The 16,302-nt window shown below is 47.5% G+C and overlaps 1 pseudogene; it reads left to right on the top strand.

The window, feature by feature from the left end:
* Nucleotides 1-350: 350 nt before the first annotated feature.
* The window catches only part of LOC118589872, a 23,724-nt pseudogene continuing 7,772 nt past the window's right edge, over nucleotides 351-16,302 (top strand).

Here is a 16,302-nt window from a genome sequence, read left to right on the forward strand (position 1 = left end):
TGGAGGAGAGGTAGGACCAGGCTTGACTGAAGGCAAGAATGGTAAGACATAAAATGGTCCACCTAAGCCAGCAAGAAAGAATCTCCAGGTGTCTTTGTCTGTGTTCTGTTGTTGTAACAACAGGCAAGAGGCTCTGTCTTTTGTAATGAGGTTTATGGTCCTGGAATGATGGCTTGGTGGTTAGGAATGCTCACTGCTTTTCCAGAGGACCCAGTTTGGTTCCCTGCACCTCTATATGACAGCTAAGAACTGCTGTAAGTCCAACTCCAGAGGATCTGAGAGTACCCACACACATGTGGCATGCCAATGGGGAATGTTGGAAGACCCTTTGGAGAGTTTCTCTGGCCACTATGAGAGACTTTGGGAGGGGGAAGCAGAGTGTGGAGGAGCAGATTCAGGAGGAGGCCCGATGTCTGGTTGGGGAGCTTTGGAAATCCCAGGGTGAGTCTCTGAGAATGGATATAAAGGAAGATGATGATACAGGGACCTGAGTGCACAGCCAAAGGAGAAGAGACACACATGGGCAGAGAAAGATACACACAGACACAGACACATACACACAGATATACAGACACACAGACTCACATACACACACAGACACACACACATAGACATACTCACACATACACACACAGGCTCACACACAGACACACAGACACACAGACTCTCACACAGGCAGACACACACAGAAACACACAGAAACACACACAAACACACACACAGACAGACAGACAGACAGACAGACACAGAGACACACACACACTCACACTCAAAGGAAAATTAAAAGCCAGGCAGTTTATCTAGCTTATAATCATGGACAGACAGTCCAAGATCAAGCACTCGCTTTCTCCATCCTTTGGTGGGGACCCCTCTCATGTGTCACAACATGGTGGAGAGGAGAAAAGAGAATCTATCACATGCACAAGAGGCTAAGCACATGGAGTGGCCTTGTTTTATAATAACCCACTCTGGGAGAATGCAGCCCTCTCTGTGAGACCAGCATTAACCTATTCTGTGGATCTTCCCCCAAAGACCCAACACCTCTCACTAGGCTCCAGCTCCTGAGGACTCTGCCATCTCTCAACACAACCACACTGGGGACCAAGCATTCAACACGTGAACCCACAGAGGACACTTAAACCATGTTTATGGCCTAGCACATGGGACAGGCAGGAAGAAAAGGGCAGTTCAGAGGACAGCTCTGGATTCCAAGTGGTAGTGATGCCCTGGGGAGAACTCCAGGAGCAACCAGCTTGGCTCTCTGAAGCACGTTGTGGATGAGCCCAGAGCCTGACTCAAATTCAATTGCTAAAGGCAGTGTCAGCTCAGTGAGTTCCAGCTCAATTCCAAACTGCCTGTTTTTCTTGGGTTTGCTGGCACACAATCTGGAATGTTCTCTGGAAGCGTGTGGCTCAATAAACAGGCAGCTGTGTTGTTGGAAGTGAGTGTGGGCTTTTACCACGTGTATTATTGATATGTCTTAAGTATGATGAAATTCTGTTGGCCAGGAGTAGAATAATAAACCTAAGCTGTGGCCTCCATTAATGGCCAACTAAAATTTGGACTAAAAATATTCAACTGTCTTTCTAAGTCTTTGATTTTTAATTTTAATTTTTTTGAAGCTCCAGGACATTTTTATTAGCACTTGAGAGAGAAACACTAAGGCAGGCACACTGTGAATCTTGGTGACTGTCAGAGGAGGAAGATGAAGGAAGAGGTGAAAGACCATTGTAAGAGAAATAAAGAGACCCCCCTCACCAGCTCTGCTAATTGTAGATTCAGTGGAAAAGTACTGCATTCTGCTCCCATGCCCCATACCAGAAAGTTAGCCCATCATGCTGTGCTAACAGGATGCTCGCAGGATAACCGCCTGTGGTTGTGCTTGCAAGATAAATTGCTTGAGAAGAATGCTTGCCAAATAACCCCTTGCTAGATAAGCTTGGAATTTGTTTACCCACCCAGACTCTGAGAAAGACCATGGAGACATCTGGCCTCCAGATGTCTACACTCTGGATGACCCCGCTCCCCTGCCCTGATAGAACCGCCTCATAAAAGGCCTGTGATCCTTAGACTCGGGGGGTCACCAGTTACTTCTCACGCTGGTGGCCCACGAGCTCGTGCTAAATAAAGCTTCTTTTTTGTGACCCGATATTGGAGTGAAGCTCTCTGTTTTGGATGCCGACCCTAACATTTGGAGGTCCCCCCTAGATTGGTAAGGACGGTGGTGAGTCAGCGGGGAAGCAGCTGTTCAAGCGGTCCGTGAGGACCCTTGGACGGTGGGGGACAGACGTGTCCTGAACCCACAGGCTGCAGCTCTGGAGGACGCTCTGGAGTGTGGGGACCCTGAGACAGGGGCCCCGTCTGATTCCCTTTTGTCTAGGAGATTTTTCAGACGGCCCGGGCCAATAGACAATCTTTTGGTTTCATTTTCCCTACCATTTTGCCGGCTTGTCTTGTTTGTGTGTTATGTCTCGATTTTTGTGTCCTTCTGTGTCTGTTTCTACTTGTTTGGAATGGGACAGTCTGCCTCCACCCCTTTGTCCCTAACCCTCTCTCACTGGTCGGCAGTGAAGGACCCCGCATCGAACCTTGCAGTTCGGGTGAGGAAGGGAAAGTGGCAGACTTTCTGTTCGTCTAAATGGCCCACCTTCGGAGTCGGGTGGCCAGCAGATGGTACTTTTGATCTTAATATAATTAGGGCAGTCAAACAAAAGATTTTCATTCCAGGTTCGCATGGACACCCGGACCAGCAGGCCTACATTTGGGTATGGTAGGATCTGGTGACTGACCCTCCTAAGTGGGTCCGACCCTTCCTGCCTGCTCCTACAGCACCTTCACTTACTTCTGCTCCGATTCTCGCGACCAAACCTTCCCAATCGACTCCATTACCAACTCCATCCCCTCCTCAACCCCCCTTACCTGAATCTCAGAATGACCTCATTTCATTTGCCTTAGACTTCCTGCCACCGCTGCGGCCGCCTCCCTATTGGCCCGAACCATGACCTCCGGCAGAGACTGGGCCTGAGTCTGTCTTGGTCTCCCCGTCAGGTCCAGCACAGGGAACTCGCCAGAGGAGAGCTAGGGCCCCGGATGAGGCACCCCCAGCTATCACACTGCCTTTGCACCCCATTGGGGGAACGGTCAATGATGGGGCCGGGGGTGACATGCCCGCTCTCCAATACTGGCCCTTTTCCTCCTCTGATTTGTATAACTGGAAAAATAATAACCCTCCATTTTCTGAGGACCCCTCCAGATTAACATGTCTCTTAGATTCCATCATGTATTCCCACCAACCTACTTGGGATGATTGCCAGCAGCTCCTGGGGATCCTCTTCACTACAGAAGAGAGAGAGTGCATTCTCCTGGAAGCCAGGAAACTAGACCCTGGGCCAGATGGGCGACCAACTCAACTCCCCACCCTGATTGATGAGCGTTTCCCATTAAGACGACCAACCTGGGACCCTAATACCCCGGAAGGTAGGGAGCATCTGTCCCTCTATTGCCAGACTCTAATGGCGGGTCTCCGTGCGGCGGCCAGAAGGCCCACTAATTTGGCCAAGGTAGGTGAGGTTCTCCAAGGGCCTGACGAAACCCCCTCTGCCCTCCTCGAAAGGCTCATGGAAGCATACAGGAGGTATATGCCTTTCGATCCACAGTCTAAAGAACAGAAGGGGGCGGTAGCGATGGCCTTTATAGGACAGTCAGCTGCAGACATAAGACGCAAGTTACAGAGATTAGACGGTTTGCAGGGACTGAGTTTGAGAGATTTAGTCAAGGAGGCAGAAAAGGTTTATTATAAAAGAGAAACTGCAGAGAAAAAAAAAGCTAGGTTAAAAAAAAAAAGACAAAGAGAGAAGCGGCAAAATCGAAATTTGTCACAGATCCTGGCAGTGGCAGTGAAAGACAACTCAGGGCCTTGAGGCAGAGGAGGTCGCCTGCCTTTAAAGCCTAACCAATGTGCATACTGCAAGGAAGAAGGTCATTGGGCCTGAGAGTGCCCCCAAAAACAAAGAGGACGAGGCCGGTCAGTCTTGGCCCTTGAGGACTGAGGAAGTCAGGGTTTGGAACCCCTCCCTGAGCTCCGGGTAACCTTTAAAGTGGAGGGGACCCCAGTCGACTTTGAAGTAGATACGGGGGCAGTCTTTTCAGCAATACAACAACCACTTGGGCCACTATCTTCCCGCAAGTCTCTAGTCCAAGGGGCCAACAGGAGTAGAGAGAGACCCTGGACCACTCAGAGAACAGTCAACTTGGGGAAAGCAGTTCTGGCTCAGGAAAAGAACCCCTTTGTCTGGCAAGAGGAACACCAGACAGCGTTTGAGACGCTGAAGAAGGCACTCCTGTCGGCACCTGCCCTCACCCTTCCTGATGTGAGTAAGCCCTTCACCCTGTACCTCCATGAGAAGAAGGGGGTGGCAATTGGTGTACTAGCGCAAGCTCTCGGACCCTGGAAAAGGCCCGTCGCCTACTTATCCAAACTACTCGACCCAGTGGCTAGAGGGTGGCCCACTTGCCTACAGGCAGTGGCAGCAGCGGCTACTCTGATGAGAGACGCGGACAAATTGACTCTGGGGCAGCACCTGACCATCATTGCGCCCCATGCGCTAGAAAGCATTGTTCGCCAGCCACCCAAACGATGGCTGAGCAATGCCTGGGCCACCTATTACCAGACAATGCTACTAGACCGAGACCGCATCACATTTGGGCCCCCGTCCCTTTTGAATCCGGCCACCCTCCTCCCAATCTCCCCGGAGGAGGGTGAGAATGAACTAGTCCATAACTGCGAGGCCATCCTAGCCGAAGAAACCGGGGTCCGAAAGGACCTAACAGACCAGCCTCTAGCCCACTCTGATCTGATATGGTATACGGATGGCAGCAGCTTCCTGAGTGGGGGGCAGAGGAAAGCAGGAGCTGCTGTAGTGGACAAAAATTGGGTAATTTGGTCTAGTAGCCTCCCGGAAGGAACTTCAGCCCAGAAAGTAGAACTGATCGCGCTCACGCAAGCTCTCACCAGGGCTGCAGGGAAACGGGCCACAATCTATACTGACAGCCGGTATGCGTTCGCAACAGCGCATGTGCATGGGGCAATATATCCAGAGAGAGGGCTACTAACATCGGCTGAAAAAGAAATCAAAAATAAAAAAAAATTGAGGCCCTATTGGAGGCTGTAATGTTGCCCCGAGAGCTGGCCATCATACATTGCACCAAAAAGGGGACTCCCCAGTTGCAGCGGGAAACAGGAAGGCCAATCAAGAGACAAAGGAGGCTGCGCTCCAGGATCCAAGGAGCCTAGCCATTCACGCCTGGACTCTGGAGGATCCAGCTCCTGAAGAGGCTCCACCCCTGGAACTTGTGAAAGACACTCTGGAAAGGATCCACAAATTAACCCATCTGGACAGCAGAAAATTGATCCAGCTGACTACAGAAGATAAGACCCTCTCCCCATCTGAGAAGAAACAAATGGCAGAGAAGGTGGTAGCTGCTTGCCGTGCCTGCCAGCAGGTAAATGCATATCCTGGGAAACTGGCTCCCGGAAAAAGACTACGAGGAACCCGCCCTGGCCAGCATTGGGAAGTAGACTTCACCGAAGCAAAGCCAGCTAAGTATGGCCTAAAGTACCTGCTAGTGTTTGTAGATACCTTTACAGGATGGGTAGAAGCCTACGCCACCAAAAAGGAGACTGCTGCAATAGTCGCTAAGAAAATCCTGGAAGAGATCTTCCCAAGATTTGGACTGCCTCAGGTAATTGGGTCAGATAATGGCCCAGCATTCGTAAGTCAGGGACTGGCAAAGGTACTGGGGATTGATTGGAAGCTGCATTGTGCATACAGACCCCAGAGCTCAGTACAGGTAGAAAGAACCAACAGGACCATTAAGGAGACCTTAACCAAATTGACCATGGAGACTGGCTCTAGAGATTGGATGATGCTCTTACCGTATACCCTCTTTAGAGCTAGAAATACCCCTTCCTTCATGGGTCTTACCCCCTTTGAACTGCTCTTTGGGTGTGCACCCCCAGTTAAGAACCTAACCATCCAGCAAGGAGAAATCATGCCTTCCCCTCTGTCTGACAGGCTGCAAGCCTTAGCATCTGTCCAGCATACACTGTGGAAGCAACTGTCCTCTGCATACCAACCCGGCGGGGACAGCGCTGCCCATCAGTTCCACATGGGGGACTTCGTATATGTCCGCAGACACCAGCATCAGACTTTGGAACCCCGATGGAAGGGACCATACCAAGTCCTGCTGACCACCCCAACGGCGGTCAAGGTGGACGGGATTGCCGCCTGGATCTATGCCTCCCACCTCAAGCCATCCAAAGTGCCAGATGACTCCTGGACTGCGGAACGGACTGACAATCCTCTTAAGCTTCGGATTCGTCTCCAGTGCGACCGCAAGTAACCCACATCAACCAGTGTCTCAGACTTGGCAGGTTATATCAGGTCAAGGGAAAATTGTATGGGAAATTACCTCTAATCAGCACCCACTGTGGGGCTGGTGGCCTGACTTGCACCCGGACCTCTGCCAGCTAGCAGCAGGGTCAGATGACTGGGATATCCCTACAACTGACCTTAGGAACCCTAGATCGCCAGTCGTCTGTCAGGATGGAAAGGGAACTTGTAAATATAATGGGAGGAGATACGGGTGTAATAAGGGAATCAATGACAAAACTTAGAGAAAGATTAGATGCCAGAAAAAAGAACTTACGAGGCTCTCAAAGCTGGTTTGAGGGATGGTATAATCAATCCCCATGGCTAACTACGTTATTGTCAGCCCTCACAGGACCACTTATTGTATTAATTCTTGTCCTCATGATTAGACCATGTATCCTCAATCGAATCTCAGCTTTTGTACGATACCAGGTAAATGGGGTTAAGATGATGGTCCTGAGACAACGATACCAGCCAATATCTGGCAGTGACCTTTAGGATTAAAGGTCAGCACAAGAAAAAGGGGGGAATGAAAGACCATTGTAAGAGAAATAAGGAGACCCCCCTCACCAGCTCTGCTAATTGTAGATTCAGTGGAAAAGTGCTGCATTCTGCTCCCACACCCCATACCAGAAAGTTAGCCCATCATGCTGTGCTAACAGGATGCTCGCAGGATAACCGCCTGTGGTTGTGCTTGCAAGATAAATTGCTTGAGAAGAATGCTTGCCAAATAACCCCTTGCTAGATAAGCTTGGAATTCATTTACCCACCCAGACTCTGAGAAAGACCGTGGAGACATCTGGCCTCCAGATGTCTGCACTCTGGATGACCCCGCTCCCCTGCCCTGATAGAACCGCCTCATAAAGGCCTGCGAGCCTTAGACTCGGGGTCACCAGTTACTTCTCGTGCTGGTGGCCCACGAGCTCATGCTAAATAAAGCTTCTTTTGTGACCCGATATCGGAGTGAAGCTCTCTGTTTTGGACGCCGACCCTAACAGAGGAAGAGTGAAATCCATGCAGTTCATAGGCTGCCACATGGTGAAAGAGGGTTGGTGGGTAGCATAGATCAGAGAAAGAGAGAGGAAGAACAGAGCACCAGGGAAAGCTAACCCAGCCTTTGGAAGAGACCCAGAAGAAAAAGTGATTAAAAAGAAGAAAGAAGTGTGATTCTCCTACTTCCTCTTGGGATCACTGGCCAATGGTCCATGACGTGGGGAGGGAGCAGAAGTGAGCGAGCAACAGCTTGAGAGCTCTCTGGGAGACAGTGTAAGTGTTACAGCTCCACATCAGTCCAGAAAGAGAGGGGGATGTAAAGACAGTAGCTGAGGCATCACCTGATTTGCATTAAACAGCACCCTCCTGTCATAAAGCTCCAGCACAATGTCTAATCACCATATGGGCAGCAGGGGGAGAGCTCTAGCAGGGAACGATGCCAAGGGGTACACTGGAGATAAACCAGGCATCCAGGCCTAGAGACCTTCTCTAAATAAGGGTGGGTAGAGGGCAGGAAGTCTTTCTGGGGAGGGAGTTTTTCACGTTGCTGAGCTCGGAGAGAGCTGCCAGGCCATGATAGACCACAACCTCTGACCAGCAAGGTCTCCTACGGAAGAGGAATGATGTCCTGAGTAAGGACCAGAGAAGCTGCTCATGGAAGTCCTGCAAGGGGCCGCACCAAGGTCAGGGAAGGAGACGCACACTGGCTCAAATAAGGGGATGACCATTCCTCCCATCTGCTTATCATGGTTTAAGTGAACCAGTCTTCTCCAGGGCTTGTCTCTTGGCTGGTGATTGATGGGCGAGTTGAATTAACTCTTAAGGGGCGTGTCAATCTTTGGAGTAGGTAAGAATATCATGTCTCCACTCAGGACCAAAGGGAGGAAGGAGGAGGGAGGAGGGAAGTGGGAAGAGGAAAGCGGGTGGAGGGAGGAGTCTATTCTAAACTGATTTTAAGGCTCCTTAACAGTCTCCTCTTAAGGATGGAGTCGTGAAAATAATTGGGAGATGGTCTGAAAGTTGTTCCATGGGGGTCAGTGTTTGGATGGGTTTCAGTCACATGTAGCTCCAGGAAGAAGTGCTCATTTAGGAGAAGACATAAGAAGGACCTGGGTGGTGGTGGTGGCGGAGGAGGAGGAGAGCTGGCTCAGCAGTTAAGAGAACTGGCTGCTCCTTTGAGAACCCAGTTCTGGTTCCCAGCACCCAAAATAAGCCACTCCCAACCATCTGTAACTGCAGTTTCCAGGGGATCTGGTTCCCTCTTCTGGCCTTTGAGGGCACTGCATGCGTGGGTTTTCCTTCCTTATATGTGGTGGAACACTCATACAAAGTCCATGATACTCCCTTGGTAGGCTCACAAGAACATGCATCTTTGTCTGCTCACTGGGCTCCTCGTCAGGCTTCTAAGTGTAGCCTCTGAGGCTTGATTCAAGAGTGGTGGAGGTGGGGTCTATTTTCAAATGCTTTGATAGTTGTTGGGGTGTCTAGAGTCACAGCCTGGGTATGCCTGCTAAGGTCCTGGAGTGCGACCACCTGTTTTATCCTCACAGGAACTTCTTTAGAGTCCTATCTTATTCACATCAGAACCTCAGGGGAACCCACTGTTACCATGGAAATTGGTGTAAGGAACAGCCTCAGGAGGAACTCAGGGACAATCTTATCAGAGTTTGAGATTAAAAACATCAGGGCAGGCAAGTGGCACATCTTGGCAGCTGCTGGAAGAGGAAGGTGGGTGAGAGAAATAGAGGAATCTAAGCCATTTGTAAGCACCCATGTGGTGAAAAATGAGTGGGCGAGCTTCAGAAGAAGAGAGGGACAGCTCAGAGTGTCAGGGAAAGCACATCCAGCCTTTGGTCGGTATCTGAAAGAAGAAGAGATAGAAAGGAAGTTTTGGAAGAGTCATGATTTTCTGAGTCAGAATTCAGAAGAGGAGATGGGTCCCATGGTGCAGATACTACAACTACAGTGCTTCCTGATGGAAGTTCTGCAAGTGGCTGCCTGGAATTTGGAAAGAAATGTAATTGATGATGATGATGATGATGATGATGATGATGATGATGATGAGGAGGAGGAGGAGTCTGTTTGAGTGTATGTGTACTTTGTGTGTGGATGCACACACCTATACATGGAGGCCAGATGGGGCATTGGTTGTCTTTTATCACTCTCTGTCTATTCCTTTGAGGCAGGGTCTCTCCATTAATCTGGGCTTTGCTAGGCTGTAAACCAGCAAGACCCACCATCCTCCTGTCTCCACCTCTGCTGTGGGATATCTTTCTGTACTCTGTGAATATATATTGCTCTGATTGGTTAATAAATAAAGCCATTTGGCCTATGGCAAGACAGGGTATAGCTAGGTGTGAAATTGAAGAAAGAGATAGGAAGAAAGGCAGAGGGATGAACAGTCGCCAGCCACTGCTGAAAGAGAAGCAAGATGTCAGCAGACCAGTAAAGCCACAGAATGCATTTCAAAACACAGATTAATAGAAATGGGTTAATTTAAGATATAAGAGCTAGCTAGCCATGCAATTGATAATTAATATTAAGCCTCTGAGTGATTATTTTGTAAGTGGCTGCAGACCATGGGGGCCCGGCGGGACAGGAGAAACTTACAGCTACATGCTTCCACTTTGGAGACAGGGTTACAGGTGTGCTTGGGACAACAGGCTTATAACTGGGACTGATGTTGTAGCATCAAGTGTTCCAGACCACTGAGCTACCTCTCCAGCTTCAGTTATACCTTAAAAATAATTTCTTTTAGATTTATTTTTATTTTGTGTATAAGAATGTTTTGCCTGCACATATATCTATGTATCATGTGTGTGCCTGGTGCCTGCAGAGGTCAAAAGATGACATTGGATCCCTCAGAACTGGAGTTAAAGTTAGCTGTGAGCTGCCATGTGGGTGCTGGGAACCAAACCCAGATCCTCTGCATGAGATTTTTAACCTCTGAGCCATCTCTCCAGCCACTCCAGTTTTAACTTTTAGGCTATGCTATTGTTGACCATCAGCCTTCCTAATGCTGTGGCCCCTTAATACAGCTCCTCATGTTGTGGTGACCCCTGACCATGAAATTACTTTCGTTGCTACCTCATAACTGTAATTTTGCTACTATTATGAATCATAATATAAATGTCTGTTTTCTATTGTTCTTAGGTGACCCCATGAAAGGATTGGTCAATACCCAGAGGGGTCAAGAGTCACAGATTGAGAACCACTGCTCTAAAAGCGCACAGCTCAGTGAATTTTCAAAGTGAATACATTCTTATCATTGGTGTGCAGATCAGCTCACATTAAGATTGTTCCCTCTCTTTTGCTCTATAGTTATTACATCTCACTATTCTGACTCTGGGGGTTGACTTTACCTGTGTTCAACACTTCATTAGGATAACAGCAAATGTAAGCAGATGCTGCTTTTATGACAATGTTAAGTTGGTGATCATTTCTATCATTGACTTAATGATAAGCAGATTGTTATTGTGTCCATGTAAAACTGGGCTCACCACTGTTGCATGTACCATTTTATTAAGAAGGCTTCCTTCTAGGAATAATCTGGTTCATTCAGTTGGTGAACATGTGTATGTATTTTTGTTGTACAAGTACTTGGAAGTGAAGTTTCTCTGTATGTTTATATTCAGCTTCAAAACTTAAAGCTGATTTCCCTATGATGATATTTTATTTGTACTGAAATGCGATTTTATTTGTATGTTAATAAAGTTGCTTGGGGTCAGAGCAAGCCATAGCAGAAGCTGGGTGGTGGTGGTGGTGCACGCCTTTAATCCCAGCACTTTGGCGGCAGAGCTAGGCAGATCTCTGTGTGTTCAAGGATACAACCAGCATGGAGACACACACCGTTAATCTCAATACCAACCATAGAAGACCTGGAGGTCTGTACAGACAGGCAGTTATGAGGAGGTCATGTGGTTGGGTTTACAACCATGAGAAGGCAGAACAGAAAGTCTATAAAAAAGACAGGACACAGGAAGTAGGCCTCTGGTGGAGAGGAAAGACAGCAGCAGTAGTGAAGGGTAAGGTTTTCAGCTCTCAGTTATTGCTCTGACCTCTTGGCTATTAACTCTGTATTTGGCTCTGTGTTTCTTATTTAACAAGATGGTTACATCTACATTCCCCATAAAGGCTGATTCGCTACTCACAGATTCAACTAGCTGTGGATTGAAAATACTTAGAAGAAATGCATTTGGGGTTAAGTGTTGCTCACCTGCAACCTCAGCACTTCAGAGACTGAGGCAGGAGAATGACAAATTTGAGACAACTTAAAATACATAGTGAGTCCCAGGTCAGCCTGGTCTATATGGTTTTAAGATCTTGTCTTAAAATGTGAACACATGTATAGAGTTTTCTTTCTTAGCACTTTTCATAAATAGCATCAAGTATTGACCATTTTCATAGCCTTTTATTTCTATTAGCTGCATTGTAGTCTAGAGTGAGTTAAAGGTTACAAGAGGATGAGGTGGGTTATGTGCAAACACTGCACCATTCTCTTCAAGGGCTTTCAGCACTTGAGAGTTATAATATTTCTGGGACCAATTCCCTGTAGATGCCCAGATGTTTGCATTGTGACATATTTTTCCAACTGTGTATTGTAGTCATGACTCACATTCAGGTCCACCACTAGTGACTATCACTTTCCCTTTCCAGCAACCCAGTGGGTGGATCAGGGCCATTCTCTCAAATGTTGTCAGAAAGAATTGGACAGGTTGAAGATGGGTCACAGGAAGCATGATTCTTGATTGAGATTCCAGAGCTGTCCAGACTGAAAGGTATGGGCAAGGATCTGTATCTGTATTTACATCCATATATGTGTTCACATCCATATCATATCCATATCTGCAGCTGGAGTTTTCTCCAGTCCCGCCCAGCCCTGTGGTTAGGATGAATCTCTCCTTCCTGCATCCTGCCGCCACTGGGTCCCAAGTAGACACACAGAGGCTTATATTACTTACAAACTGTATGGCCTATGGGTCAGGCTTCTTGTTAGCTAGCTCTTATAACTTAACTCAACCCATTTACATTAGTTAATATATATGTTTCCAAGTGGCTGTGACATTACTGGTCTACAGGCATCTTGTTACTCCTTGGGCAGAGGGCTGGCATCTCTCTCATTCTGCCTTTCTCTTTCCTGTATCTCTGTTTGGATTTCCCACCTGCCTCTAAGCTGCCTTGCCATAGGCTAAAGTAGCTTATTTATTAGCCAACTAGAGCAACACACATTCACAGTGTATATAAAGACATCTCACAGCACATATCAGTGTCTATATCCATATCTGTATCTGATGCAATACGTTAAGTACCCCACCCCACCCCAATGCCTGTGACAAATTACTCCAAACACTCATTAAATAAGAACAAATCTCTTTAATAATGCACATCTGGTTCTGGCAAACATCCTAGAGAAACTAGCTCAAAGAGAAAATTTTAACAACTTGTGTAGATCCTGGGCACTAGCAATCCTTATGTGTTGTCATCTGTAAATATCTTGTAGGTTCCATCAGACTTTGAGCAGTTACACAGAGATAGGAACTGTAGGCCTGTCTATCAGATAAATGGAGATTTATAGCAAAGATATTATCACCATTATTTTTTAAGTAGGCCAGTGTTGTTCCTTTTGAATCACATTGCTTGTGTCTCAGTCATTGTTCTGTTGCTGTGAAGAGACCCCATGACCAAGAAAGCTCTTATAAAAAAGCATTTAGTTCCTTATCATCAAGGCAAAACATGACAACAGGCATGGCAGGTGCTGGAGCAGTAGCTGAGAGCCACATCCTGATCTGTGGGCAGAGAGAAAAACTCTGGGCTCAGCAGGGGCTTTTAAAACTTCAAAGACTACCCCTAGTGACACACTTCCTCCAACAAGGCCACACCTCCCAATCCTTCTAATCTTTTCAACCTGGTGAGCAGGCATTTGAATATATGAACCTGTAGGGGGCCATTCTTATTCTAACCACCACACCCAGGGCCACCCTGCCCTCCTGGCAGAATTACACTCTTCCTGATAAGAGAACCAGGACTTAATGGTCATTGTTAGCCAGTGCTATCCCCTTTGAACTGCCCAGTAGAGCCATGTTCTTTGATGTGGGAATGGAGCCTAATTCACAACTAACTTAACAAACAAATATTAGCAGAACTATATTCTCAGAAGCCTAAACTACAATTGTGTTCAAGGTATAACTATTTTCCTACAGTTTCTAACAAGTCTGGCTAGCTTACTACTTACCACCGAGTCACAGGAGAGGCAGCACTGTTTTGTAAACCTTGTGCAGCTTGGTATTTCCTAAGCAGGTTTACGGCTGAGTCCTCTGTAATGTCAATTCATCACTCTCAGTTTTTCTACATCATATTTATATCTTGTTCATTCTTTTCAGACAAGGTCTCATGTAGCCCCAGGCTTGCTTCCATCTCAACAGCAGCAAGAGATGATCTTGAACTTCTGATCCACCTCATTTACTTCCCCACTGCTGAGTGGATAGTACGAATCCCCCCACCCCCAGCCATACTGTAATGCAGTACTGCTCAGATCATCCAGCATCCCTGCAGACTTCCATGGTTGTGGATTGACCCTGAAATTGCTAGGTCCTCAGACAGGCAAAGGTGGCCAGAGGAGGTCTTCCTCTGCGTCACTCTGTATCTAAGTGTTTTCACAGTATAAGAACATCATCTGCACTGACTAACAACAACCTTGGTGCCTTTGCACTTGGCAGTTTTGAGAAAAATATGGAGATGTGTTCACAGTGCACCTGGGAACCGAGGCCGGTGGTCATGCTGTGTGGGACAGAGGCCATAAGGGAGGCGCTGGTGGACCAAGCTGAGGCTTTCTCTGGCTGGGGGACAATTGCTGTGGTTAGACCAGTCTTCAAGGACTATGGTAGGAGTCTCAAAGTTTGGGATGAGGTGGGCGGGGGAATGGGCCCAGAGAGAGGAGAATCTGATGGAAGGAAGGGTAGGGGGTGGGGAAGGACCCAGGTTTTCTTGAACTTTTTCTATAACTCTTCCATGCTTCTCTTACTTTCTTGGGATTGACCTTTGCCAATGGGGAACACTGGAAGACCCTTCGGTGATTATCTCTGGCCATTATGAGAGACTTTGGGATGGGGAAGCGGAGTGTGGAGGAGCGGATTCAGGAGGAGGCTCAATGTCTGGTTGAGGAGCTTAGGAAATTCCAGGATGAGTCCTGAAGAATGGGTATAAAGGAAGACGGTGATACAGAGACCTGAGTGCACAGCCAAAGAAAGAGAAGAGACATCTGTGGGCAGAGAAAGAAACACACACACACAGACACATACACACACACACATACAGACACAGACACATTAACACACACACACACAAAGACACGCACATAGACATAGACACACACACACAAACATACACAGACATACACAAACACACACACAGACATACACAAACACACACACAGACATACACAAACACACACACACACATACACACACACACCACAAACACACACTCACTGGGGAGAGGATGAGGTAGGGGAGATAGAAATACAAAAAGATGGGGAAAGAGATGTGAAGTTCAAAGTGTCCAAGAATGGCTCAGAGACATAGATTGAGAGAATTGCATGCAGGCTACTTATGTTCAGGGAAATCGATGCTTGGGTTAAAAATATGTGTCAGTCTGGTGTGATGGCATAAACCTGTCCTCCCAATACTCAGGGGGCTGAGACAGGAGGGTCATAAATTCAAAGCCAGTTTGCCTACATCATGAAATCTTGTCTCAAAGAAAAAACGTGGTTGACATGGTGGGTGCAGCTCAGGCATGTTGGGCTACCAGGCACACACACAGTTCCCAGCAGGATCCCTAACACCACAACATTGGCATGGTGCCACATGCTGGTCATCTTGGTATACCCGGTGTTGGAGGCAGGAGCTTAGAGGTTGGAGGTCATCCTTGACTTTATACAGCATTCAAGTGTGTCTTGATCATATTAACCCATCTCAAAACATGGTCTATGTCCAAGGCAGGTGTTAGAAGCAGGGAACTTTGTTCTTTCCTTGAGGATGTCCTGATGAGTGAGCAAAGATGGGGTGTTTTACTTTGTGGCAGCCATAGGCACTTCTGGGTACTTATAGAAACTTCACAACAGGGGCATCCTGGTGACCTAGTCTGTTTTTAGCACCACATTCCTCTATGTCGGTGTTTGTCATCTCTTTTAAGATTTCTCAGGAGACTCTGAGAGGTCCACACAGAGACTGGAAGGGAAGAGAAGGAAATCAAGAGACTAGGAAGGAGAAAGCAGGGTGACAGAGACTGGGAAGCTGAGATGAAGCTTGAGGGACCACATGGAAGAGAAAATACAGGGGAGCAGGAGTGAGGGGAATAGAGGGGGAGGAAAGTAGGTAGGGGGAGGGCAAAGAGAAAGACAGAAATGCTGAGAGACATTTAGACAGGAAATCAGAGACAAATAAAGGCTGATAAGCACCAGGAAAGATCTGCAACGGAATCAGAGACAACAGACAGGCCAGACCCAGAGAGAAGGGCAACAACAGCCCAATAATGCTGGGCTGACAACATCCTTCCCACTATGAGGGCCCATGAAGAAACCTGGAACTAAAGGCAGCAGACACTGGTTATTGATGGTTCTTGGAACACCACAGAGCCTAGAATCAGAGAAGGAATGGGGGAAGACTCAAAGATCAGACTTCTAAATCCACACAGGCAACCCCGGCAAAGTTCTCTTCACCGTTGCTGCCAGTGGGAGTCAGCTATAGGCTCAGAGTCAGAATTGTTTCCCTGGAGGAGGTGCACAGTAGAGACTAAATGTAGTTTGTATACAACTCCTGTTATCTTGAAAAATAAAAATGTTAACAGGAATGCAGTGTGCTCATTCTCCCTAAATAGCAAA

The sequence above is a fragment of the Onychomys torridus genome, chromosome 1, assembly GCF_903995425.1.
Source record: "Onychomys torridus chromosome 1, mOncTor1.1, whole genome shotgun sequence".
NCBI classification, from domain to species: Eukaryota; Metazoa; Chordata; class Mammalia; order Rodentia; family Cricetidae; genus Onychomys; species Onychomys torridus.